Genomic DNA, 25,216 nt, shown 5'->3' on the forward strand with positions numbered 1-25,216 from the left:
CTTTCAAAATAGCCCAAAGCTTTAATCATATTAATGTTAACCAGTTGTTCGAATGTATTCAGGTCTGTGCTTTTGTTGTTAGTGTAAGATTTTATACAAGAAATAACTGAACTACATCCAATGTTTTTCTACTTTCAGGTACAAGGTTTTAACGGTATTCTTAGAATGAAACATTTTTTGGAGTGTTTCAAAGATCAATTTTGCTAATTTATCCTGTGTTGTTGTCTAAAAATGACACCTGCTGTTATAATGGACAAAAACATGACACTGAATAGACCTTTTAGATAGACTCATATGTACAACACATTTTTGGGAGGTTGGACAGTTGGTTTAAGAAAAAATATAGGATTTAATTTTTAGTTCTGAGAAGCTGAGACAGATCTTTTTATCTTATTTTCCTTTTTGTTTTTTATATTTTATTGAGTTTATTGATTAACACTAGAACTGCCAAGGGTATAGAAACATCTATAATGAGAATTATCTGGGGTCAGGTCGCAGTGGCAGCAGGCTCAGCAAGGTGACCCAGGTGTCCCTCATCCCAGCAATGTTTTCCAGTTCCTCCTGAGGGATTCCAAGGTGTTCCCAGGCCAGACAGGATGTAAAATCCCTCCAGCGAGCTCTGGGTCCGCCCCGGGTTCTCCTCCCAGTTGGACAGGCCCAGAAAAGGGAGGCACCTAGGAAGCATCCTAATCAGATGCCTGAACCACCCCAACTGGCTCCTTTCAATGCGAAGGAGTAGCAGCTCTACTCCAAGCTCCCTCCGGATATCCGAGCTACTTACCCGATCTCTAAGGCGGAGCCCAGATACCCTCTGGAGGAAACTAATTTCGTCCGCATTACTGCTGATGCTGCACCGATCCGCCTGTCAATCTCATGATCCATTTCACCCTCACTCGTGAACAAGGCCCCGAGATACTTAAACTCCTTCACTTGAGGCAGGGACTCACTCCCCACTCGGAGGGGGCAATCCACCCTTTTCCGGCAGAGAACCACGGCCTTAGACTTGGAGGTACTAAGTCTCATCCCAACTGCTTCACGATTGGCTGCAAACCTCCCCAATGCCTGCTGGAGGTCCCAGCTTGATGAAGCCACAAACATCATCTGCAAAAAGTAGAGATGAAATTCTGAGGTCCCCAAACTGGAAACCCTCCTCGCCCGGCTGCGTCTTGAGATCCTGTCCATGAAAATCACAAACAGAGTCGGTGACAAGGGACAACCCTGAGGCCAACACGCACCGGGCACTCCATCTCATCTCCATCCCAAACATTTAAGGGTTGACCCAGGTATTATCGCTTTAAATATGTCATGTTTTGGGGTATGTTTTCTATTAATGAAGTCAGTTTATCTCACACAGTCTTTTTTTGAGATTAATGTTGTACGGTCTGTGGAAAATGAACCCCATAAGTAATGTCTTTGTTTTTGCTCATTTGGCCTTCTTGGTTTTGTTTTTTGGTTTGATTTTGAAGAAGCATAGAGCAAGAAATTAAAGCCTGTTGGACTCAAGCACACACACATTGATGTCTTGCATGAGCAGCAGAATTTGCCAATCCACAAAATGGGCTGAGAGATTAATTTCCTAATTAGTTGCCACTTGTTGACATTATCCACAAATATGGCATTCATTTTTAGAGCTGTGTTGACGATACACTTGTGTGCCAATTCAACTGAGGGACCCCTTGAATCATCAAAAATGTCAAGTGTGGCTATTTGGTATTTAAAACACGAACTCCTGGTTCACCTATCTTACATTTCATAGTCACTGGAGTCTCGTAACAACAGAGGTCATAAGGTCAAGTTTGCTTGTTGCCACCTCCACAACACAGCCAGATTTTAACTGTTTTTCTCTCTGATACTGAAATCCCGACACATCTATTCATCCCATCCAGACATGATTTTTGTAATTTTCTCTTCTCCTTTCAACCTCATTCATCTACCAAAGGACAACTTTTAACCATATCATTGCTCTTAGAATCCAACGATTCCAGGACATCTGAAAACACAACACGTCCTTGCTGTCTGGACAATGGTTGCTCATACATGCCAGAGCCAATTAATTTTAGTATTTTAGTACATTTTATTCTAAGTAAGTATTGCCTTGGCCAACAAATAAGCCTTGGCTTGAAATAGCACTGTCTTTAAGCATTTATAAACCATATAGGCTACTTTACCCCTCAATGCACAGGTTGTCTTGATTCCAGTTAGTATGGTAAATGGACTGTACTTATATAGCGCTTTTCTAGTCTTTGCGACCACTCAAGGCTGCTTTTACACATGTGACATTTACATGTCACATTAATCTATTCACACACTGATGGCAGAGGCTGCTACATAAAGTGCCCAACTGTCAATCAGATATCACATTCATACACAGGGAGCAATTTGGTTCAGTGTCTTGCCTAAGGACACTTCGACATGTAGACTGAGGAAGCTGCGGGGATCGAACCTCTAACCTTCCAATCGAAAGACGACCAATTCTAACACTGAGCCACAGCTGCCCCGTATTTGCTGTATCGTCAAAAGTTTTATTTCAGAATGGTTTGTTATTGGTTACTTTATCTGTTACACATTTACTTTGTTAAGTTTTACAATTAATTATGGGGACATGTTGTAAATGCAACATTCACGTAATCAGTAGTAGGATGAAAATTGAGTGTGAACACAACCAGATGTCACAGAGTCATGTTTCTGGCTAACTGCAGAATGTAATTTTGGCTCAGTTTTGGTCTAGTTCACTTCCTGAAAGAAATATCTGTCTCTTTAGCAGCTATAATACATTAAGTTCCCTGGCTAACTTTGCCTGTCTGCTGTTAGTGGCTGAGCAGGTAGTTTGCAATGGATCTTAAGAGCTTTTCTCACTAAAAACAGATGCATGTAGCCTCCAAAAACATCACTGATGGCACTGACAGTGAACCATAACGGCAAACATAAGCTGAAACTCGCTATAAAGCTTTTTTTTCCTTTTTAATTTATCTTCAAACTTCAAACTAACTTTTTTAAGGCACAGTGGTATTGGGCTTCTATCTACATGAAGTTTTCTTAAATGCTTTCAGCAAAGCTTGAAGTCCTTGGGCGGAGTCATGCTAGTTTTCCCAAGGTCTCAAGGCTTATCTATCTCCCTCTCTCCCTTTTTGTGTAGTCTTTTGTCTTCCTTATTCTCTATCACCCCATCCACCCTGCACACTTTCTCTCGTTCTCTCTCCCTTGCCCCTGTCTGTCTCACTTGTTTTTCATTCAGTCTCAAATTGTCAGGTTTGCTAAATGAGATTTAATACTGGAGCTGTCAGGCAGGCGACTGATACCGATCAATCTCCAGAAAACCAGGGAGCATGACGGGAAAGAGGCTGGTTCCCGCAGAGAGTCATCTGAAATGCTTATCCACAGAATTGCATTCGGATTTAAATGGATGCTAAAAACACACAGCCAATTCCATGTGATACACTTGAACTAAAATACAGAAGAAAAAGGTTTCTACAGGCTTGCCAAGGAAGGACGGTTTTTGAAAATTCAGATTTCAACATTTCAGTAGACCCTCAAAAACATGATGCTGTATTAGAATGGCCTTACAAGGCATCACTTACACAAATCCAATAAAGACTCTAGTAGAGCAGGAATGCATGAAGACACACAATATCAATATCAGTGTCAAAGTAATCTCAGTGATGAATGGTATAATTTTCTTACAGTGCTTATTATCCTGTAGTGATAAATAAACAAGGTCGGCATTACTGAATGAGATCACCAGACATACATCACTTGGCTTATTATGTGAATATAGTTTTTATATGTCATTATACTGCTCAGTAATGTGATTAATGTCATCACTTAGGGCGATATTCACCTCATGACTTAAGCCCCGCATAGTGTTGATTATGATAAACCATGGTGGAAAATGAAGAGGAGAAAAAGAGACCAATTTTGTTTCACTGATATGCCACAACATTAACGATGACTCAAAAAATAAGCTGTTTTCTTGGAGACGAGAATGATGGGATTTTCTCATAAAAATAAATACTGGGGGCATGCACCTGTTAACACTTAGGTGTTTAATATGATCTTAAAAATCAGTTTGTAAGGTAGAAGAAAAAGTGTGAATGTCTGTGTGTCGAGTTCATGGTGGATTGTCCTACAACAAGCACCCATAGCCAATCCGCCATGCCGACTCAGTCCATAACTTTAAGCAGTCAAGCTCTCAGTAAGATTACACCTAGGAGCACTGATTAGTCATGTTGCCTTGGTCTCCATAAGGCTTTGTTCAGTCAGCTCAGGCAAACGCTAATATATGTGCATTCAAATACACACACAAACAAACCTTTTTATTCATTTAACTCATTTTTGGGGTATTAACATAAACTTAATTGATTTCCTGGAGACATATCCGATGCAGTTTTTGGTTGTCACCTAATCATGTTTTTTCCCAACACAAACCTGTGCAAAAAGTACTTGATGCAGCCAAATATAGGAGAAGGACATGTGTTTCTAGCTTGCTGAAACATAAGGATACTTTGTTAGCTGGATGCAGGAATGAGTGATCATATAATGATTACAAGGTTACACGCTCTGTATGACAAGACAGGGAAAACATGGAGCTGTAAAGGGGATGTATAAGGCGTTAATGAGAGATCTTACCCAAAGCAATTATTCACAGTTTTAAATAAGAAAAGAAGCTTATATTTTACGATTTAATTCGAGTGACACAGCGGGGTACCATCAAAGTGGCAGTAGAATAGTGATATACCTGAAGTGGAGCATGTTGTAAGTCAAAGCTAGAGGAACAAGCATTGAACCTTGTGGAACACCTTTGGAACAGCAGTGGCGCATTACCAGACTTGGTAGAGGCTGTTTCTTTGAGAGTCACTGGAATCCAAATGGAAATATATCACTTGAAATGTGCTAAGAAACAATTTAATAAGTCACTAAAAGCTCTTCAGCTGGTACAAAATGCTGCAACACGTGTGCTGACAAGAACTAGGAAGAGAGATCACATCTCTCCTGTATTAGCCTCTCTGCACTGGCTTCCTGTAAAATCTAGAATATAATTTAAAATCCTTCTTCTTACTTACAAAGCTCTTAATGGTCAGGCACCATCATATCTTAAAGAGCTCATAGTGCCATATTACTCCTCTAGAACATTGCACTCCCAGGATGCAGGCCTCCTTGTGGTACCTAAAGTCCTAAAGAGTCGTGTGGCAGGTAGAGCCTTCAATTACCAGGCCCCTCTCCTCTGGAACAATCTACCAGTCAAGGTCCGGGAGGCAGACACCCTCTCTTCTTTTAAGAGTAGACTAAAAACTTTCCTCTTTGATAAAGCTTATAGTTAGGGCTGGCTCAGGCTTGGACTAGCCCATAGTTATGCTGCTATAGGTTTAGACTGCCGGGGGGATCTGACACACCAAGCTTCTCTCTCTCTCTATCTCTCTCTCTCTCTATCTCTGTGTGTGTGTTTCTCTGTCTCTCTCTCTCTCTCTCCCTCTCTGTCTCTCTCCCACTCTCTCTCTCTCTATCTCTGTCATATTAATGCAGCTCATTAACTCTGTATCTTCTGGTCCCATTAACATTACTAACCTTATATCTTCCCGGGAGTTCTTGTGCTCCCTTGTCTTGTAGGTTCCTGGGGATGCAGACCACCTGCTGCTGTGGACCTGCTCGACTGCAACAACTACTAAAATCAGCCTTCCCCATAGTATCACTTTTGTTGCTGCTAATGCTAATAGTAGACCTGTTGATTCAACTGTTACAATTACGATTACTACAGCCTTTATCATTACTCTGCTTCTTGCGCTAATTTATTTTCTGCTAATTTTCACACTAGTGTACCACTATTATTGGCATTGTTACCATAAGTATGTGTCTGTTGTTGTTTATGTAACAAGGACATATGTTGTTGTTGTAACAACAACATATGTTGTTGTTGCTCTCTTTGCCTGTCTCTATCCTGCATCTCCTTCTATCCCATTTTCGGCCCATCCAGTCGAGGCAGATGGCTGTTCAACATGAGTCTGGTTCTGCTCGAGGTTTCTGCCTGTTAAAAGGAAGTTTTTCCTTGCCAACGTGCCGCATATTGCTAAGTGCTACTCGTGGTGATTCATGTTGGGCCTCTCTTTAAATAACATAACAAAGAGTACGGTCTAGACCTGGGGTCCGTTTCACAAAGCAGGTTTATTGAAAACTCTGAGTCTGTTAACCCTGAAATGAGGGAAACTCTGAGTTTTCCGTTTCACAAAGGGAGGTAACTTAAGCTCTCGGTCAGTTACCGTAGTAACAGACTCTATGAACCTAACCTGGTCGGGAGCAGGTTTTCTTCAGGACACTCAGAGTTTCGTTCTGTCTCCTCCCTCTAGAATACAAAAAACCCTCATTCGACTTACTCATTTATTCAGCCCGTCTCACGCGTGTTTGAGCGGTTACAAATTAAAAAAAAAGAAATGTTGCGTCTCTGTGCTGCTCTGACCGCTTTGCAAAAGTCTTTTATAATTATGATAAAAATCAAAAGACAAATCTGTGTCAAAGTCATAACTTTTAGATTTTCCCACCACTACTGCCGAGAGCACTCAAATAAGACGTTTAAGAAGTTATTGGATTTTTTTTTTTAAACTAACACAATTCAGTTTAATCTACATGAATTATAATGTATGTGAAGTCAGCATCATGGGATAAAGCTAATGCACATTAAAACAGCCACTGAATGATATTTCATTAGTTTGATATTGAAAATATGATTGAAGTGAGGTTCAGCCATGAGCCTGTTCTGCCTGAGCCGCACCTTTGAATGATGTTCTGGTATTTTATTTTTAACTGCTTCCATGTACGTTTTTTCTCCCGCTGGATTGCTCCTAAATTAATATCAATTTTAGCTTCCGGTCGTGATTAAGTATTAAATAAATAGACCAGTTCAAACTTGCAAATTTACTCGAGCAGCAGTTTCTTCCCACGCCGCTTCTCTCTCTTTTGCAGCTGCAGCCGTGTTACTTTATTTTTCTAAAAACATGCTCGTATTCGCTGAACGTCCGCGTGAGGATTTCGAGCTCCACTGGTGTGACATAGGAGGACCTCTTTTTGTGTACCGTTGCCATGGTGAATCGTGGTATCGGGGCTCCATTAATGCTGGCTTTTGATAGTCAGCGTGCACGCACTTAGCTCCGGCTGAACCTACTCAGAGTTGATTGAACTAACTCTGATCAGCTGTTCTGGAACCGAAAACTCAGAGTTTCCTATCTCAGAGTAGATCAACTCAGAGTTCAGGGTTAGACTCAGAGTTTGTTGAACCTGCTTTGTGAAACGGACCCCTGCTCTTTCTGTAAAGTGTCTCGAGATAACTCTGGTTATGATTTGGCGCTACAAATAAAATTTGATTTGATTTGATTTGAATTTGTGACATGGATTTACATGGAAAATAAGTGCCAGATTTGGTCATTAGGGCAACTACTGAACTGTAGTGAGAGTAGTTTGGCAGTGAGAAGGTTTGTAGTTGGAACCCTGACTGCTTCAGTCAGGGAAGTGTCCTTGGGCAAGACACTGAACCCCAAATTTCTCCTGGTGGCATAGCCATCTTTTATGAATGCATAGATCCTGATTGGATATTGGCACTTAGGTCATTGCCATTAGCGAGGAAAGGGTGACTGTGACATGTCATATAAAAGCGCTTTGAGTGGTCAGAAGACTAGAAAAGTGCTATATAAGTACAGTCTATTTACCATAGTATTACCTTTCTCACTCTCTTAATCTGTCAATTACTTGCTTTTTGCTCCCTCATTTTTACTTTTTGGAGAGACAGTGGTGATATTAGATGCCATCAATAAACTCAGCATCGGAGAGTTCAGACAAAGACAAACACACACAAACAGTCTGTCGATTGAATGCAGGTAATTTTTCCTTTCCTACATGGCAAAACAAGCAATAGTGCTGTGCCATTATGGGTCCATGTGCTATTGATCTTTACACAGAGGGAAACTTTAATAAAAAGAAAGAAAACAGAGGAAGAGATGTGGCAGAAAAATCTTAACTGCTGGTCTATTGATTCAAATGAAAGCTCAGGTGTGTTAAATAAAGGACCATAAAAAAGTAAATGACAAGACAGGAACTTTAAGGGAAATGTAAAGTACTTATTTAACAATATATGGAGCTACTTACAAGTTGGGGCAGAAAATCCCAAAATCTTAAAGTGCTAGCAAGACTGTATCCGTTTCTTTGGTCCATAAGCTCCTGGGCCTCTTTGGCTGTTTGAACTACTTCACCAATCACTTTTTGACTAAGGTGGTCCCCATTTCATGTTGAGCAGGCAGCTTAGTAGCAATTCGTCCCAGCTTGTACATTTTCCAAAAAAGCATTTGTATCCTGTGAGAGCTGGCAAATCTAAACAAGTATAAAAGCTGTTGAAAAAATACAAGGAGCTGTTACATGGCTGAATTTCAGAGGACTCGGCAGATGTAGTACCAGCAACTTCATTTCTATAATACGTCCTTTGATTCAGTTTAATAACATAAATATTGTTTAATGGAGCTTTAATGTAGGCTACAGTTCAGCTAACAAACAAAAGCAAGGGTTACTCGATTTATAACCACATTTTCAAATCTAACAGCCCAAATGCTTTTTATGGTTTAAATGTAACTCCACTTTAGTTAGCATGCTTTCTTTCCATTAAAGGAATAATCTATTTTGTCTCTGACTATTCTTTTTTATTGTATGTATAGTACTTCGTGTAGGGAGTGGCCTTAGCTTTGCTTCTGATGTATCATGTCTTAGTCATTAAAACTGAAAATTTACTGTAAAAGTTTTCAAAAAATTATTTTGAATTTGGTCCATTAAAATAGAATGCATCTGGTCATTAGTTTCACAAGCCTCAGAACTGGGGATTAAAACTGATATAGAACCCAATATGACACAAGCTTAAGCCTGACTTGAATAAATGAAGGTGTTTTACATCATGTTATAAATATGTTAGAGTGTAGTTTTGAGTTGCAAATTCTTTAAAGTGAACCAGAATACATGATTCTAAATAATAAACACGCATTGAATATTTCATACAGTTTATCAAACCCAATGGGAAAATAAAGAGTCACAAACTATCGATTGCCCATTAGTTAAGCAAACTAATGTTTATCTGAAGGTGCTGGTCTAATCTTTAATGTATACATCATGCATAGATTATCTGTTCATTAAAGTGACAGAAGGCTTGGCAAGAACCCCCAGAGAAGCAGCTCCTCCTTTCTGCATATCTTCTCCTCTGTCTCAGAGTGTTGGCATGTAAGTGGACTTTTTGGTAGCCTTGCTATCCAATGACAGTTGCATGTAATCAGTGAGATTAATTAGAAAGTGGGACGTTTTAATATCTCATTAAAGGAAACACTTCAATCTTTTTCCCTCTCTCAGCCATTGTGTGTCAGCAGGAGAGAGAGAGAGAGAGAGAGAGAGACCACCAAGGGCATTTGTTCTTATTAAAATGATTTCAGAGCAGCAATTAACCACACTGGAGACACTATCACCATTCCCAACCGATCAAACAGCCACAATTCCCAGCCAATAAAAAAAATCTTTATTCGTGGTTACACAAGAGGGAGTTATTAAGCAGGCTGGGAAATAATTACTTAGGATTCTGAGTAATTATGACCAGGATATGGTCCAAGCCTCCACATTTATTAAAGGCTCCATCAGTAACATTTTGATTACATGAATTTAAGGTATATTCATACTTACAATTTAAGTTTAACAAATGTACCACTTTGTGTTTCTGCACTGATCATATCAGAATATTTAGTGGTGTTTTGAATATCGCTGGCTGGGCTCTCCTTCTCTGTGAATTATAGTGTCAACATAACATAATCTCTGTGGTGCGGCCTGACTGAAGCGGTTAAAAATGTAAGAGGCAGACTTTTTGGATTGATGTCAAGGTGATTTATTTACATGTGCCACCATAATACATGTTTAACTAAAAAAGGAAAAAAGGTAATTTAGAAACAAGTTTGGAGTTTTGAAAGGCAGTGGCTTGATACTGCTATGACAATGACTATCATAATGATTTTGAGAAGTCACTGATAACTGGTAATGAGACTTATTAAGAAGCCGTTTGATCAAGACGTTGGCTGATTAGGGTATTTGTGCTCGAAATTTTGCTCTTTAGTTTGAATTAATATCATCATTTTTTGATCAAATCTTTCCCCCTCAGCTGTATGTTAACATTTAAAGAAGAGCTGATTTAACATTTTAATCTTCTTCCATCTGTCTCTCCTGTCCTCTGTTTCTATCTCCCAGTTTTTGTGTCCTCTGTGCTATCTTTTGCAATCTTCCCTTTCTCCAATTTCAACTTTCCATTTATGTGTGTGTGTGTGCCAGCATTTCTCCTCCTCCCCGGCTTATTCTCTCCCTTTCACCAGTGTATTCAGGTATAAACCAAACACCCTGATAACTGCAGTAGCTGAAATTGATGTGACATGTTTCAAATTTTCTCCAGTCCTTTAATACTGCATCTGCCATCCTCATCCCCACCCTCTCTTTTCAATATCCCCCTCTCTCACTCCAGCTCACTCTCTTTCAGGGAGGTGAGCAATTCTAAAGCTAGCAAAGTGATTCCATTCTGCAGGCTAGTTATTAAATTTGTTTGCAAATCTCTGCCCCTCTTGCCACCCACCGCTCCTCCCTCAACCTCATCCTCCTCTCCTCCATCTCTTCATCCCTCCCTGCTCTTGGCCCTCTGCCATAGTCCTCACTGTCATCAACATTAAGACCCATAAAACCAAAAATGTCAATGAGAAATACAGAGAGACAGACCAGTAGAGAGACAAAGAAGAATGGAGCATTAGCCAAAATAGAAGGGAAAATAACAGATTGTTCATAGAAAACTGGCCCTGCGCTATATTCTAAAACATGGAGCACTCTTTAATAATCTTTTTTATTACAGCAATTTCTTATCGAGCCCCTTGTCTGCACTGGACTGGTGAAAGTAAGGGACAGCAGGTGGAGAAAGAGAGCCAAGAGTAGAGTTTACTGGTAAAAGCCTGGAATGATAACACTAAAGGAAGACGGCTGGCTGAGGCTAGCACATCTCAAACATCTAATAAGTACACTGCAAGATGAATATGTATACTGACAATAGAGTGGAGGGCAGAGAAGAGTCGGTTTAAGTCACACACACACAGAGTAACAAATCTCCATTGCACAGAACAATCAAGAAGAACCACATTCTGGAATTTCAACACGGAATATTTGCACTACAAATAACGTGTCTTCATGCATTTAGAAGGAAGAGCAGAAGAGAAGTCATATGTAATTGTCTACCCAATAATATCCTCAAAAATTAGTTTCAGATTTAAACCTATTTTATATATGAATGGCTTATAAAATATGCCAACTTGAAATGTCATGTTTTCTATAATTTTGTTAAGATTATAATCTTTAACTTTGCCTAAAGCCATGGTCAAAGAAGAAAGATTCATACAGTTAATAAGAACTCTACCAACAGTGAATGGTACAGTGGTAACAGGTACAACAATCTATATGGTAAATGGACTGTACTTATATTGCGCTTTTCTAGTCTTTGCGATCACTCAAAGCTGCCTTTCACCCATTCACACAGACATTCATACACTGATGGCAGAGGCTGCTACGTAACGTGCCCAACTGTCAATCAGATATCACATTCATACCCGTTGGCTATGCCACCGGAAGCAATTTGGGGTTCCAAGGACACTTCCACATGTAGCCTGACGGAGCTGGGGATCGAACCTCCGACCTTCTGATTGAAAGATGACCGACTCTACACTGAGCCACTGCTCCGGACATTCATACATGACACTGCCGAAACCCAGGATTGAACCAGGGACCTTTAGATCTTTAGTCTAACGCTCTCCCAACTGAGCTATTTCGGCTCTGAGGCCAACAACATGTTGTTCCTATGGACAAAAGCACACCAAGAATTCCCAGGATATTTAGAGCAAAATGACTCAGGGTGTCTGTACACCAGTAGCACATTCTCGAATAATTTAGACCTTTTTAGACCTCAAACAGCCAGTGGATGACATCATCACGAACCATTGCTCCAGACATTCATACGTGACACTGCCGAAACCCGGGATCGAACCAGGGACCTTCAGATCTTCAGTCTAACGCTCTCCCAACTGAGCTATTTCGGCTTTGAGGCCAACAACATGATGTTCCTATTGACAAAAGCACACCAAGAATTCCCAGGGTAGTGAGAGCATGAAGACTGAGGGTGACTGTATACCAGGATAACATTCTCGAATAATTTAGACTGCAAACAGTCAGACCAACAACAGGATGTTCCTACGGACAAAAGCACACCAAGAATTCCCAAGATATTTAGAGCAAGATGACTCAGGGTGTCTGTACACCAGTACCACATTCTTGAATAATTTAGACCTTTTCAGACTTCAAATAGTCAGTGGATGACATCATCACGAGCCACTGCTCCTGACATTCATACGTGACACTGCCGAAACCCGGGATCGAACCAGAGACCTTCAGATCTTCAGTCTAACGCTCTCCCAACTGAGCTATTTCGGCTCTGAGGCTGAACACACGATGTTCCTACGGACAAAAGCACACCAAGAATTCCCAGGATATTTAGAGCAAAATGACTCAGGGTGTCTGTACACCAGGACAACATTCTCGACTAATTTAGACGGCAAACAGTCAGTGGATGACATCATCACGAAAACATCAACACAAGCCATCACTTTACACTGCCGAAACCCGGGATCGAACCAGGGACCTTTAGATCTTCAGTCTAACGCTCTCCCAACTGAGCTATTTCGGCTCTGAGGCCAACAACATGTTGTTCCTATGGACAAAAGCACACCAAGAATTCCCAGGATATTTAGAGCAAAATGACTCAGGGTGTCTGTACACCAGTAGCACATTCTCGAATGATTTAGACCTTTTTAGACCTCAAACAGCCAGTGGATGACATCATCACGAGCCATTGCTCCAGACATTCATATGTGACACTGCCGAAACCCGGGATCGAACCAGGGACCTTCAGATCTTCAGTCTAACGCTCTCCCAACTGAGCTATTTCGGCTCTGAGGCCAACAACATGATGTTCCTATTGACAAAAGCACACCAAGAATTCCCAGGGTAGTGAGAGCATGAAGACTGAGGGTGACTGTATACCAGGATAACATTCTCGAATAATTTAGACTGCAAACAGTCAGACCAACAACAGGATGTTCCTACGGACAAAAGCACACCAAGAATTCCCAAGATGACTGTACACCAGTACCACATTCTTGAATAATTTAGACCTTTTCAGACTTCAAATAGTCAGTGGATGACATCATCACGAGCCACTGCTCCTGACATTCATACGTGACACTGCCGAAACCCGGGATCGAACCAGAGACCTTCAGATCTTCAGTCTAACGCTCTCCCAACTGAGCTATTTCGGCTCTGAGGCTGAACACACGATGTTCCTACGGACAAAAGCACACCAAGAATTCCCAGGATATTTAGAGCAAAATGACTCAGGGTGTCTGTACACCAGGACAACATTCTCGACTAATTTAGACGGCAAACAGTCAGTGGATGACATCATCACGAAAACATCAACACAAGCCATCACTTTACACTGCTGAAACCCGGGATCGAACCAGGGACCTTTAGATCTTCAGTCTAACGCTCTCCCAACTGAGCTATTTCGGCTCTGAGGGTGGACACGCGATGTTCCTACGGACAAAAGCACACTAAGGATTCCAAGGATATTTAGAGCAAGATGACTCAGGGTGCCTGTACACCAGGACAACATTCTCGACTAATTTAGACCATTTCAGACTTCAAACAGTCAGTGGATGACATCATCACGAGCCATTGCTCCTGACATTCATACGTGACACTGCCGAAACCCGGGATCGAACCAGGGACCTTTAGATCTTCAGTCTAACGCTCTCCCAACTGAGCTATTTCGGCTCTGATGCTGAACACACGATGTTCCTACGGACAAAAGCACACCAAGAATTCCCAGGCTATTTAGAGCAAAATGACTCACGGTGTACACCAGTCGCACATTCTAGACTAACCTAGACCTTTTCAGACTTCAAACAGTCAGTGGATGACATCATCACGAGCCATTGCTCCTGACATTCATACGTGACACTGCCGAAACCCGGGATCGAACCAGGGACCTTTAGATCTTCAGTCTAACGCTCTCCCAACTCCGCTAAAGCTGGGGAACAATAGTCTGTATGGCGGGGGGAAGAAAGAGGAAAGAAGGGGAAGAAGGGGAAGAAGGGGGAAGGAAGAAAAAGAGGGAAAAGAGAGGAAAAAGAGAGAAAAAGAGAGAAAAGGAGAGAAAATGAGGACTCTTAATGGCTCTTCTGCATGTGAAAAGCCCCTCCAGCTCATAATTTTTTATAATAATTCCAGAAATCACCCAAATGTTGAATATTTGTGGTTTCTGTAAATAGGAATTATGGATCCAAAGGTCGCAGGTTCAATCCCTGCCTGGATCAACACAAATTTCACCCAAAGTGCTTTGGATTGTTTAGATTAAAAAAGTGAAATAAGTTAAATGAGTTATATGAGTTATATGACATAAGAAAACACTTATTAGTATTCAGATTTAGTGAAATCAATACTATTTGTCATTCTGTATTTTATTATGCATTCATGATGTGCAGGAAAGTGATAGTGTGATTTTCATTTCACCTCAGTTTTTAGTTTTATTGTTTTATAGTTTTATTGACATTAATTCAAAGAACTGTATAAGTTATAAGACATTATTCCGAACTAATGAATTGAAAATATTAGCTTTTATTGTCTCTTTTCCATCTAAGTAATTTTATAGTCACAATATTATGGTACTGTATTGTGTTATCATCTGCATGGTGGGGCAAAAAGCAAAACCTTGTTTGACTCCTGGTTTTACACTGAGATTTAAATAAGTCAAATGAAAGAATTGTTGTAGAAACAAACCACATATTTATTATAAATAGAAAACACAGTGAAAACAAAGACGTCCCACCCCCCAAACCCTCTCTTTCACGCACCCCATCTCCACACACACGCACACAACATTATAGAACGACAATTAATTGAACACAACAAAATAAATAAGAAAAATTATGCCAAAAATTATTAATCAAATGACTCCAGTAGTGCAAAGAACACAATAGTGAATAAATACAATACCAAAAAAAAAGAATAAAATACAAATGTCTGCCCTTTTCCACTAAATGTCTTCCAGCCACTGCTCCAGTGGCATCCCTGCATGGGTCTGACAGTAGATGGTCTGTGGCCGCTTTCTTCGGTGGCTACACTTTCTTGGGAGGCTAAAGAGAAGCAGAAACATTAGTATAAAGAATACAACATCAACAATCTGCACATGACAATTTGATATTAGTTTACAAATACCTTCTTAGTATTGAAACCACAGTCACATGTCTGTGGGCCCTTGAACAGAGTTGCCTGCCCCCTCAGCTGCATTGGGCATTCCTCAATCTGTAATATTTCATGACAACAAATAAGCAAGTGTCTTTTTAAAAACATTTAGCTTCATCATTTATAACTGTATGCTAATTGCTTTATACAACTCTACCTTCTGATAGAGGTCATGCCACTTCTTCTGGCGGGGAGCAGGCCTGTTTCTTGCATCGGACGGCCAAACACCTGCGGCAGCAAACCTCCGCAGGCGTCACATCCATTCATCATCACCCATAGTCCTGTGTTTTTGTTGTGTTGAAGCCATCTGTGGCCAAAGAGGAGAAAAAATGTACACTATCAAATCCCACCATCTTAACACATAATGCTACCATCATAAGGTAAGATAAGACAGAACAAAGTCAATGTTAATATAGTATAGATATGTGGAATTAACTTATTCACAACTACTAATAAAACATAGCGATTAAGCATGGAATATAGGGCAAAAATACATAAACGAAGGGTACAACAGGTAAAAGTAAGGGTCAGTAAGGGTCATGTTGTGTGTAATAATTCAAGTTTCATTAGAAGTATATATAAGTTATAAGGTCATACTGTAAACAAAACACTGTTACTGTGAAATTGTTATTTAGCCTACCACACAGCAAAACTCCCCATTCTTTTTTAGTAACTGACCCCTCCCTCCACGAGATGTTAATAAATAATCAATAAGCTCATGAAATAGGGCAATGTTATATTCTATATATAAAAAACTTAGCCGAAATGGCCTCAACAACGTTAGTATCGAGGTGATACGACAACGACGTGCGGAGATACAGGATGCATGACGATGTAACACGACAAAATACAATACAAACATAACTTACGCGTCTCTAACGCTGACAACAATAATCATTGTAGTGAATGAAGACATTGACCGTGTTAACCAAGACGACTGTCGGTCTTTTTTTTTTTTATACCGACAACTGGATTTGACACAAAGACGCTAACCACAATGGCGCGAACGATCAATATAATAATATATGGATGACAATAGTTGTATTGATGCCATTTACCTTGAGATTGAGAGCTGAAATTCCGCTTCGAGTTTGAGTTTGCCGCCGCATCCGGTTCCCCGCAGAAAGTTGGACTTGCGTGGCTAAGATTGGCTGAGAGCAGGGAGGGGGGCGGGAGCTAGAAAGCTGAAATCCCCCGAGCGCCATTGGTTGGGAAAGATGAGAATTCTGAAATCCCCGCGACGCGATTGGCTTTGAAAGCTGAAATCGGGAGGACGCGATTGGAGGCTGGGAAACAGTCGGACGGGGGTGCGGTGGAGCTATTTCGGCTCTGAGGCTGAACACACGATGTTCCTACGGACAAAAGCACACTAAGGATTCCAAGGATATTTAGAGCAAGATGACTCAGGGTGCCGGTACACCAGGACAACATTCTCGACTAATTTAGACCTTTTCAGACCGCAAACAGTCAGTGGATGACATCATCACGATGACATCAACACAAGCCATCACTTTACACTGCCGAAACCCGGGATTGAACCAGGGACCTTTAGATCTTCAGTCTAACGCTCTCCCAACTGAGCTATTTCGGCTCTGAGGCCAATAACACAATGTTCCTACGCACAAAAGCACACCATGAATTCCCAGGATATTTAGAGCAAAATGACTCAGGGGCTGCTTCCCAAGTCTCTTAAATTGCATCCATGTTCCCTTCACTTGCGTCGTTCACTTGCGTCTTAGTCCCTCCCACCAGAGATGCATGGAGAGACGCGAGGAAACCAAGAGAGGAGAGAGGAAACGAGGGAATGTTTTTTAAGAGACATGAGACGTCCTTTCCGATGAAGCGTCACGTGCTGCGACGTCCGTTTGTGATGATCGCGTCAGCTGATCACCGCTGGATCAGCTGTCAGTCTGCTTTAGCAGCTGTTTGTGTCTGTACACATGTGCTCTGTATTAATTCTAATAAAACACACAGTAACGGTGTTTCATCTCTGTATCCTGTTACCTGTGTAACAAACACCTGCACATGAAGAACAGGCTGCAGTCTGTGTTCCTGCTGCAGAGCCATATGGACATTTCCTACAGCACTGTGTCTTTATATTATTTGTTCATTATTTACATTTTTGATCACTGATAATCTGATCTGAATTAATTATCTAATAAGCCCAAATATTGTCTGTTCATGAACTATGAAAATGATTTATGAGGCTAAAAGTTTCAGGATAAATAGAAATCACGTCACGCTGATCAAACCCGACCTCACTGATGATCACTCTCACACGTAAAAAGTGTTACCTGCTGACAGAGAGACTCTCCTGCTCCCTCTGAATTCATTCATTCATCTGTAATAAAAGTTAGCAGGGGAATAACTGATCATGACGAGAGGTATTTTTTTAGATGAACTTTAATAGAAATGAATCTGTTTTTGCCACTTTTGATTTTTAGACAACTTATTTTTACTCAGATGTTGACTCAGAAAACAAATCAAATCTGCAGTTATTCACTGCATTTTATATATTTTACGACAAGTTATGATCAATATTTCGTTCTAAACGATCTCAGCTTATCAGATACCATCTCATTATACTGACGGTGTTTATAGTCGGTTTCAAGGCGCCCTGTAAAGTCTGTTTTAAGGTCCGCTTCTTCCTCTCTGCGATATGAAACTCCGGTGATGTGAAGTTTCACAGAAGTCCGATCTGCTGCAGCGTCCAATCACTAACTGATCTGTAATAAGGGGGCGTGTCGGCCAGTAAAAGACTTCCGTGGAGGCTGCTCTCGTGCATCCTCGCTTATCGCTCCTCGGAACTCCGAGCAGCGATAAGAGCTTTGAGACGGTCCTGAATATGACGGCTCCGCAACTAATTCCGGTTCGGTCGAGGAGCGAGGAGCTATCAAAAAGAGACTTGGGAAGCAGCCAGGGTGTCTGTACAACAGTAGCACATTCTCGACCTTTTTAGACTGCAAACAGTCAGTGGATGACATCATCACGAGCCATTGCTCCAGACATTCATACGTGACACTGCTGAAACCCAGGATTGAACGAGGGACATTTAGATCTTCAGTCTAACGCTCTCCCAACTGAGCTATTTCGGCTCTGAGACCAACAACATGATGTTCCTATGGACAAAAGCACACCAAGAATTCCCATGATAGTGAGAGCATGAAGACTGCAAAATGACTCAGGGTGACTGTACACCAGTAGCACATTCTCGAGTAATTTAGACCTTTTCAGACCGAAAACAGTCAGTGGATGACATCATCACGAGCCATTGCTCCAGACATGCATACGTGACACTGCCGAAACCCGGGATCAAACCAGGGACCTTTAGATCTTCAGTCTAACGCTCTCCCAACTGAGCTATTTCGGCTCTGAGGTCAACAACATGATGTTCCTATGGACAAAAGCACACCAAGAATTCCCATGATAGTGAGAGGATGAAGACTGAGGGTGATTGTACACCGGGATAACCTTCTCGAGTAATTTAGACCTTTTCAGACTGCAAACTGTCAGTGGATGACATCATCACGAGCCATCAATTTACATTGCCGAAACCCGGGATCGAACCAGGGTCCTTTAGATCTTCAGTCTAAGTCTAAGTCTAAGTCTAACGCTCTTCCAACTGAGCTATTTCGGCTGTGAGGCCAACAACATGATGTTCCCATGGACAAAAGCACACCAAGAATTCCCATGGTAGTGAGAGCATGAAGACTGCAAAATGACTCAGGGTGTACACCAGTAGTACATTCTCGACTAATTTAGACCTTTTCAAACCGAAAACAGTCAGTGGATGACATCATCATGAGCCATTGCTCCAGACATGCATGCTTGACACTGCCGGGGCCTGGGATGGAGCCAGGAACCTTTGGATCTTCAGTCTAACGCTCTCCCAAATGAGCTATTTTGGCCCTGAGGCCAACAACACGATGTTCCTATGGACAATAGCTCACCAAGAATTCCCAGGCTATTTAGAGCAAAATAACTCAGGGTGTACACCAGTAAGACATTCTTGACTAATTTAGACCTTTTCAGACCACAAAGAGTCAGTGGATGACATCAACACTAGCCATCACTTTACACTGCCGAAACCCGGGATCGAGCCAGGGTCCTTTAGATCTTCAGTCTAACGCTCTCCCAACTGAGCTATTTCGGCTCTGAGGCCAACAACATGATGTTCCCATGGACAAAAGCACACCAAGAATTCCCATGGTAGTGAGAGCATGAAGACTGCAAAATGACTCAGGGTGACTGTACACCAGTAGCACATTCTCGAGTAATTTAGACCTTTTCAGACCGAAAACAGTCAGTGGATGACATCATCACGAGCCATTGCTCCAGACATGCATACGAGACACTGCCGAAACCCGGGATCGAACCAGGGACCTTTAGATCTTCAGTCTAACGCTCTCCCAACTGAGCTATTTCGGCTCTGATGCTGACAACTTGATGTTCCTATGGACAAAAGCACACCAAGAATTCCCATGGTAGTGAGAGCATGAAGACTGCAAAATGACTCAGGGTGACTGTACACCAGTAGCACATTCTCGACTAATTTAGACCTTTTCAGACTGAAGACAGTCAGTGGATGACATCATCATGAGCCATTGCTCCAGACATGCATACGTGACACTGCCGAAACCCCGGATTGAACCAGGGACCTTTAGATCTTCAGTCTAACGCTCTCCCAACTGAGCTATTTCGGCTCTGAGGTCAACAACATGATGTTCCTATGGACAAAAGCACACCAAGAATTCCCATGATAGTGAGAGCATGAAGACTGAGGGTGATTGTACACCGGGACAACCTTCTCGAGTAATTTAGACCTTTTCAGACTGCAAACAGTCAGCGGATGACATCATCACGAGCCATCAATTTACATTGCCGAAACCCGGGATCAAACCAGGGTCCTTTAGATCTTCAGTCTAAGTCTAAGTCTAAGTCTAAGTCTAACGCTCTCCCAACTGAGCTATTTCGGCTGTGAGGCCAACAACATGATGTTCCCATGGACAAAAGCACACCAAGAATTCCCATGGTAGTGAGAGCATGAAGACTGCAAAATGACTCAGGGTGTACACCAGTAGTACATTCTCGACTAATTTAGACCTTTTCAAACCGAAAACAGTCAGTGGATGACATCATCATGAGCCATTGCTCCAGACATGCATACTTGACACTGCCGAAACCCGGGATGGAGCCAGGAACCTTTAGATCTTCAGTGTAACGCTCTCCCAACTGAGCTATTTTGGCTCTGAGGCCAACAACACGATGTTCCTATGGACAATAGCTCACCAAGAATTCCCAGGCTATTTAGAGCAAAATATCTAACGCTCTCCCAACTGAGCTATTTCGGCTGTGAGGCCAACAACATGATGTTCCTATGGACAAAAGCACACCAAGAATTCCCATGATAGTGAGAGCATGAAGACTGAGGGCGATTGTACACCGGGACAACCTTCTCGACTAATTTAGACTGCAAACAGTCAGACCAACAACATGATGTTCCCATGGACAAAAGCACACCAAGAATTCCCATGGTAGTGAGAGCATGAAGACTGCAAAATGACTGTACACCAGTAGCACATTCTTGACTAATTTAGACCTTTTCAGACAGCAAACAGTCAGTGGATGACATCATCACGAGCCATTGCTCCAGACATGCATACGTGACACTGCCGAAACCCGGGATCGAACCAGGGACCTTTAGATCTTCAGTCTAGCGCTCTCCCAACTGAGCTATTTCGGCTCTGATGCCTATGGACAAAAGCACACCAACAATTCCTATGGTAGTGAGAGCATGAAGACTGCAAAATGACTCAGGGTGTACACCAGTAGTACATTCTTGACTAATTTAGACCTTTTCAAACCGAAAACAGTCAGTGGATGACATCATCATGAGCCATTGCTCCAGACATGCATACTTGACACTGCCGAAACCCGGGATGGAGCCAGGAACCTTTAGATCTTCAGTCTAACACTCTCCCAACTGAGCTATTTCGGCTCTGAGGCTAACAACACGATGTTCCTATGGACAATAGCTCACCAAGAATTCCCAGGCTATTTAGAGCAAAATAACTCAGGGTGTACACCAGTAAGACATTCTCGACTAATTTAGACCTTTTCAGACTGCAAAGAGTCAGTGGACGACATCAACACTAGCCATACACTGCCGAAACCCGGGATCGAACCAGGGACCTTTAGATCTTCAGTCTAACGCTCTCCCAACTGAGCTATTTCGGCTCTGAGGCCAACAACATGATGTTCCTATGGACAAAAGCACACCAACAATTCCCATGGTAGAATTCCCAGGCTATTTAGAGCAAAATAACTCAGGGTGTACACCAGTAGTACATTCTTGACTAATTTAGACCTTTTCAAACCGAAAACAGTCAGTGGATGACATCATCATGAGCCATTGCTCCAGACATGCATACTTGACACTGCCGAAACCCGGGATGGAGCCAGGAACCTTTAGATCTTCAGTCTAACACTCTCCCAACTGAGCTATTTCGGCTCTGAGGCTAACAACACGATGTTCCTATGGACAATAGCTCACCAAGAATTCCCAGGCTATTTAGAGCAAAATAACTCAGGGTGTACACCAGTAAGACATTCTCGACTAATTTAGACCTTTTCAGACCGCAAAGAGTCAGTGGACGACATCAACACTAGCCATACACTGCCGAAACCCGGGATCGAACCAGGGACCTTTAGATCTTCAGTCTAACGCTCTCCCAACTGAGCTATTTCGGCTCTGAGGCCAACAACATGATGTTCCTATGGACAAAAGCACACCAACAATTCCCATGGTAGTGAGAGCATGAAGACTCAGGGTGACTGTACACCAGTAGAACATTCTCGACTAATTTATACCTTACAGACCGAAAACAGTCAGTGGATGACATCATCACGAGCCATTGCTCCAGACATGCATACGTGACACTGCCGAAACCCGGGATCGAACCAGGGACCTTTAGATCTTCAGTCTAACGCTCTCCCAACTGAGCTATTTCGGCTCTGATGCTGACAACTTGATGTTCCTATGGACAAAAGCACACCAAGAATTCCCATGGTAGTGAGAGCATGAAGACTGCAAAATGACTCAGGGTGACTGTACACCAGTAGCACATTCTCGACTAATTTAGACCTTTTCAGACCGAAGACAGTCAGTGGATGACATCATCACGAGCCATTGCTCCAGACATGCATACGTGACACTGCCGAAACCCCGGATTGAACCAGGGACCTTTAGATCTTCAGTCTAACGCTCTCCCAACTGAGCTATTTCGGCTCTGAGGTCAACAACATGATGTTCCTATGGACAAAAGCACACCAAGAATTCCCATGATAGTGAGAGCATGAAGACTGAGGGTGATTGTACACCGGGACAACCTTCTCGAGTAATTTAGACCTTTTCAGACTGCAAACAGTCAGCGGATGACATCATCACGAGCCATCAATTTACATTGCCGAAACCCGGGATCAAACCAGGGTCCTTTAGATCTTCAGTCTAAGTCTAAGTCTAAGTCTAACGCTCTCCCAACTGAGCTATTTCGGCTGTGAGGCCAACAACATGATGTTCCCATGGACAAAAGCACACCAAGAATTCCCATGGTAGTGAGAGCATGAAGACTGCAAAATGACTCAGGGTGTACACCAGTAGTACATTCTCGACTAATTTAGACCTTTTCAAACCGAAAACAGTCAGTGGATGACATCATCATGAGCCATTGCTCCAGACATGCATACTTGACACTGCCGAAACCCGGGATGGAGCCAGGAACCTTTAGATCTTCAGTGTAACGCTCTCCCAACTGAGCTATTTTGGCTCTGAGGCCAACAACACGATGTTCCTATGGACAATAGCTCACCAAGAATTCCCAGGCTATTTAGAGCAAAATAACTCAGGGTGTACACCAGTAAGACATTCTCGACTAATTTAGACCTTTTCAGACCGCAAAGAGTCAGTGGACGACATCAACACTAGCCATCACTTTACACTGCCGAAACCCGGGATCGAACCAGGGACCTTTGGATCTTCAGTCTAACGCTCTCCCAACTGAGCTATTTCGGCTCTGAGGCCAACAACATGATGTTCCTATGGACAAAAGCACACCAGCAATTCCCATGGTAGTGAGAGCATGAAGACTCAGGGTGATTGTACACCAGGACAACATTCTCAACTAATTTAGACCTTTTCAGACCGCAAACAGTCAGTGGATGACATCATCACAATGACATCAACACTAGCCATCACTTTACACTGCCGAAACCCGGGATCGAACCAGGGACCTTTAGATCTTCAGTCTAACGCTCTCCCAACTGAGCTATTTCGGCTCTGAGGCCAATAACATGATGTTCCCATGGACAAAAGCACACCAAGAATTCCCAGGCTATTTACAGCAAAATGACTCATGGTGTACACCAGTCGCACATTCTGGACTAACCTAGACCTTTTCAGACTTCAAACAGTCAGTGGATGACATCATCACGAGCCATTGCTCCTGACATTCATACGTGACACTGCCGAAACCCGGGATCGAACCAGGGACCTTTAGATCTTCAGTCTAACGCTCTCCCAACTGAGCTATTTCGGCTCTGATGCTGACAACTTGATGTTCCTATGGACAAAAGCACACCAAGAATTCCCATGGTAGTGAGAGCATGAAGACTGCAAAATGACTCAGGGTGACTGTACACCAGTAGCACATTCTCGACTAATTTAGACCTTTTCAGACCGAAGACAGTCAGTGGATGACATCATCACGAGCCATTGCTCCAGACATGCATACGTGACACTGCCGAAACCCCGGATTGAACCAGGGACCTTTAGATCTTCAGTCTAACGCTCTCCCAACTGAGCTATTTCGGCTCTGAGGTCAACAACATGATGTTCCTATGGACAAAAGCACACCAAGAATTCCCATGATAGTGAGAGCATGAAGACTGAGGGTGATTGTACACCGGGACAACCTTCTCGAGTAATTTAGACCTTTTCAGACTGCAAACAGTCAGCGGATGACATCATCACGAGCCATCAATTTACATTGCCGAAACCCGGGATCAAACCAGGGTCCTTTAGATCTTCAGTCTAAGTCTAAGTCTAAGTCTAACGCTCTCCCAACTGAGCTATTTCGGCTGTGAGGCCAACAACATGATGTTCCCATGGACAAAAGCACACCAAGAATTCCCATGGTAGTGAGAGCATGAAGACTGCAAAATGACTCAGGGTGTACACCAGTAGTACATTCTCGACTAATTTAGACCTTTTCAAACCGAAAACAGTCAGTGGATGACATCATCATGAGCCATTGCTCCAGACATGCATACTTGACACTGCCGAAACCCGGGATGGAGCCAGGAACCTTTAGATCTTCAGTGTAACGCTCTCCCAACTGAGCTATTTTGGCTCTGAGGCCAACAACACGATGTTCCTATGGACAATAGCTCACCAAGAATTCCCAGGCTATTTAGAGCAAAATAACTCAGGGTGTACACCAGTAAGACATTCTCGACTAATTTAGACCTTTTCAGACCGCAAAGAGTCAGTGGACGACATCAACACTAGCCATCACTTTACACTGCCGAAACCCGGGATCGAACCAGGGACCTTTGGATCTTCAGTCTAACGCTCTCCCAACTGAGCTATTTCGGCTCTGAGGCCAACAACATGATGTTCCTATGGACAAAAGCACACCAGCAATTCCCATGGTAGTGAGAGCATGAAGACTCAGGGTGACTGTACACCAGGACAACATTCTCAACTAATTTAGACCTTTTCAGACCGCAAACAGTCAGTGGATGACATCATCACAATGACATCAACACTAGCCAT

At 42.3% G+C, this 25,216-nt stretch overlaps 1 long non-coding RNA gene and 33 other non-coding genes across 35 annotated transcripts; all 34 read right to left on the reverse strand.

The window, feature by feature from the left end:
• Positions 1-11,785: 11,785 nt before the first annotated feature.
• trnaf-aaa (transfer RNA phenylalanine (anticodon AAA)) lies at positions 11,786-11,858 on the reverse strand. Its single transcript has one exon. It is a non-coding gene; the product is annotated as a tRNA-Phe (tRNA).
• A 191-nt stretch (positions 11,859-12,049) lies between these two features.
• On the reverse strand, positions 12,050-12,122 carry trnaf-gaa (transfer RNA phenylalanine (anticodon GAA)). The gene has a single exon. It is a non-coding gene; the product is annotated as a tRNA-Phe (tRNA).
• A 318-nt stretch (positions 12,123-12,440) lies between these two features.
• Positions 12,441-12,513, reverse strand: trnaf-gaa (transfer RNA phenylalanine (anticodon GAA)). The gene has a single exon. It is a non-coding gene; the product is annotated as a tRNA-Phe (tRNA).
• Positions 12,514-12,693: 180 nt separating this feature from the next.
• On the reverse strand, positions 12,694-12,766 carry trnaf-gaa (transfer RNA phenylalanine (anticodon GAA)). Its single transcript has one exon. It is a non-coding gene; the product is annotated as a tRNA-Phe (tRNA).
• A 191-nt stretch (positions 12,767-12,957) lies between these two features.
• trnaf-gaa (transfer RNA phenylalanine (anticodon GAA)) lies at positions 12,958-13,030 on the reverse strand. The gene has a single exon. It is a non-coding gene; the product is annotated as a tRNA-Phe (tRNA).
• Positions 13,031-13,324: 294 nt separating this feature from the next.
• Positions 13,325-13,397, reverse strand: trnaf-gaa (transfer RNA phenylalanine (anticodon GAA)). Its single transcript has one exon. It is a non-coding gene; the product is annotated as a tRNA-Phe (tRNA).
• A 180-nt stretch (positions 13,398-13,577) lies between these two features.
• trnaf-gaa (transfer RNA phenylalanine (anticodon GAA)) lies at positions 13,578-13,650 on the reverse strand. The gene has a single exon. It is a non-coding gene; the product is annotated as a tRNA-Phe (tRNA).
• A 191-nt stretch (positions 13,651-13,841) lies between these two features.
• Positions 13,842-13,914, reverse strand: trnaf-gaa (transfer RNA phenylalanine (anticodon GAA)). Its single transcript has one exon. It is a non-coding gene; the product is annotated as a tRNA-Phe (tRNA).
• A 945-nt stretch (positions 13,915-14,859) lies between these two features.
• Positions 14,860-16,531, reverse strand: LOC138597472 (uncharacterized). 2 transcript variants are annotated; one of them, XR_011308605.1, is made up of 4 exons: positions 16,443-16,531; positions 15,542-15,691; positions 15,358-15,444; positions 14,860-15,275 (listed from the first exon to the last, which is right to left on the reverse strand). It is a non-coding gene; the product is annotated as an uncharacterized lncRNA (long non-coding RNA). The 2 variants fall into 2 exon arrangements; XR_011308604.1 differs by lacking the exon at positions 16,443-16,531 and having other exon boundaries at positions 15,542-16,015.
• Positions 16,532-16,902: 371 nt separating this feature from the next.
• trnaf-gaa (transfer RNA phenylalanine (anticodon GAA)) lies at positions 16,903-16,975 on the reverse strand. The gene has a single exon. It is a non-coding gene; the product is annotated as a tRNA-Phe (tRNA).
• A 1,431-nt stretch (positions 16,976-18,406) lies between these two features.
• Positions 18,407-18,479, reverse strand: trnaf-gaa (transfer RNA phenylalanine (anticodon GAA)). Its single transcript has one exon. It is a non-coding gene; the product is annotated as a tRNA-Phe (tRNA).
• A 202-nt stretch (positions 18,480-18,681) lies between these two features.
• On the reverse strand, positions 18,682-18,754 carry trnaf-gaa (transfer RNA phenylalanine (anticodon GAA)). Its single transcript has one exon. It is a non-coding gene; the product is annotated as a tRNA-Phe (tRNA).
• Positions 18,755-18,930: 176 nt separating this feature from the next.
• trnal-uag (transfer RNA leucine (anticodon UAG)) lies at positions 18,931-19,021 on the reverse strand. The gene is given in 2 exon segments: positions 18,931-18,966; positions 18,985-19,021. It is a non-coding gene; the product is annotated as a tRNA-Leu (tRNA).
• A 443-nt stretch (positions 19,022-19,464) lies between these two features.
• Positions 19,465-19,537, reverse strand: trnaf-gaa (transfer RNA phenylalanine (anticodon GAA)). The gene has a single exon. It is a non-coding gene; the product is annotated as a tRNA-Phe (tRNA).
• A 202-nt stretch (positions 19,538-19,739) lies between these two features.
• On the reverse strand, positions 19,740-19,812 carry trnaf-gaa (transfer RNA phenylalanine (anticodon GAA)). The gene has a single exon. It is a non-coding gene; the product is annotated as a tRNA-Phe (tRNA).
• A 202-nt stretch (positions 19,813-20,014) lies between these two features.
• trnaf-gaa (transfer RNA phenylalanine (anticodon GAA)) lies at positions 20,015-20,087 on the reverse strand. Its single transcript has one exon. It is a non-coding gene; the product is annotated as a tRNA-Phe (tRNA).
• Positions 20,088-20,263: 176 nt separating this feature from the next.
• Positions 20,264-20,360, reverse strand: trnal-uag (transfer RNA leucine (anticodon UAG)). The gene is made up of 2 exons: positions 20,324-20,360; positions 20,264-20,299 (listed from the first exon to the last, which is right to left on the reverse strand). It is a non-coding gene; the product is annotated as a tRNA-Leu (tRNA).
• Positions 20,361-20,558: 198 nt separating this feature from the next.
• trnaf-gaa (transfer RNA phenylalanine (anticodon GAA)) lies at positions 20,559-20,631 on the reverse strand. The gene has a single exon. It is a non-coding gene; the product is annotated as a tRNA-Phe (tRNA).
• Positions 20,632-21,054: 423 nt separating this feature from the next.
• trnaf-gaa (transfer RNA phenylalanine (anticodon GAA)) lies at positions 21,055-21,127 on the reverse strand. Its single transcript has one exon. It is a non-coding gene; the product is annotated as a tRNA-Phe (tRNA).
• A 182-nt stretch (positions 21,128-21,309) lies between these two features.
• Positions 21,310-21,382, reverse strand: trnaf-gaa (transfer RNA phenylalanine (anticodon GAA)). The gene has a single exon. It is a non-coding gene; the product is annotated as a tRNA-Phe (tRNA).
• A 166-nt stretch (positions 21,383-21,548) lies between these two features.
• Positions 21,549-21,621, reverse strand: trnaf-gaa (transfer RNA phenylalanine (anticodon GAA)). The gene has a single exon. It is a non-coding gene; the product is annotated as a tRNA-Phe (tRNA).
• Positions 21,622-21,822: 201 nt separating this feature from the next.
• trnaf-gaa (transfer RNA phenylalanine (anticodon GAA)) lies at positions 21,823-21,895 on the reverse strand. The gene has a single exon. It is a non-coding gene; the product is annotated as a tRNA-Phe (tRNA).
• Positions 21,896-22,061: 166 nt separating this feature from the next.
• On the reverse strand, positions 22,062-22,134 carry trnaf-gaa (transfer RNA phenylalanine (anticodon GAA)). The gene has a single exon. It is a non-coding gene; the product is annotated as a tRNA-Phe (tRNA).
• Positions 22,135-22,324: 190 nt separating this feature from the next.
• Positions 22,325-22,397, reverse strand: trnaf-gaa (transfer RNA phenylalanine (anticodon GAA)). Its single transcript has one exon. It is a non-coding gene; the product is annotated as a tRNA-Phe (tRNA).
• A 202-nt stretch (positions 22,398-22,599) lies between these two features.
• On the reverse strand, positions 22,600-22,672 carry trnaf-gaa (transfer RNA phenylalanine (anticodon GAA)). The gene has a single exon. It is a non-coding gene; the product is annotated as a tRNA-Phe (tRNA).
• A 176-nt stretch (positions 22,673-22,848) lies between these two features.
• Positions 22,849-22,939, reverse strand: trnal-uag (transfer RNA leucine (anticodon UAG)). The gene is given in 2 exon segments: positions 22,849-22,884; positions 22,903-22,939. It is a non-coding gene; the product is annotated as a tRNA-Leu (tRNA).
• Positions 22,940-23,137: 198 nt separating this feature from the next.
• Positions 23,138-23,210, reverse strand: trnaf-gaa (transfer RNA phenylalanine (anticodon GAA)). Its single transcript has one exon. It is a non-coding gene; the product is annotated as a tRNA-Phe (tRNA).
• A 172-nt stretch (positions 23,211-23,382) lies between these two features.
• Positions 23,383-23,455, reverse strand: trnaf-gaa (transfer RNA phenylalanine (anticodon GAA)). The gene has a single exon. It is a non-coding gene; the product is annotated as a tRNA-Phe (tRNA).
• Positions 23,456-23,645: 190 nt separating this feature from the next.
• On the reverse strand, positions 23,646-23,718 carry trnaf-gaa (transfer RNA phenylalanine (anticodon GAA)). Its single transcript has one exon. It is a non-coding gene; the product is annotated as a tRNA-Phe (tRNA).
• A 187-nt stretch (positions 23,719-23,905) lies between these two features.
• trnaf-gaa (transfer RNA phenylalanine (anticodon GAA)) lies at positions 23,906-23,978 on the reverse strand. The gene has a single exon. It is a non-coding gene; the product is annotated as a tRNA-Phe (tRNA).
• A 202-nt stretch (positions 23,979-24,180) lies between these two features.
• trnaf-gaa (transfer RNA phenylalanine (anticodon GAA)) lies at positions 24,181-24,253 on the reverse strand. The gene has a single exon. It is a non-coding gene; the product is annotated as a tRNA-Phe (tRNA).
• A 176-nt stretch (positions 24,254-24,429) lies between these two features.
• Positions 24,430-24,520, reverse strand: trnal-uag (transfer RNA leucine (anticodon UAG)). Its single transcript is given in 2 exon segments — positions 24,430-24,465; positions 24,484-24,520. It is a non-coding gene; the product is annotated as a tRNA-Leu (tRNA).
• A 198-nt stretch (positions 24,521-24,718) lies between these two features.
• trnaf-gaa (transfer RNA phenylalanine (anticodon GAA)) lies at positions 24,719-24,791 on the reverse strand. Its single transcript has one exon. It is a non-coding gene; the product is annotated as a tRNA-Phe (tRNA).
• Positions 24,792-24,963: 172 nt separating this feature from the next.
• On the reverse strand, positions 24,964-25,036 carry trnaf-gaa (transfer RNA phenylalanine (anticodon GAA)). Its single transcript has one exon. It is a non-coding gene; the product is annotated as a tRNA-Phe (tRNA).
• Between the last annotated feature and the right edge of the window lie 180 nt (positions 25,037-25,216).

The sequence above is a fragment of the Semicossyphus pulcher genome, unplaced genomic scaffold (genome assembly GCF_022749685.1).
Source record: "Semicossyphus pulcher isolate SPU_LCO1_2020_fin unplaced genomic scaffold, fSemPul1.0.p SCAF_19, whole genome shotgun sequence".
NCBI lineage: Eukaryota > Metazoa > Chordata > Actinopteri > Labriformes > Labridae > Semicossyphus > Semicossyphus pulcher.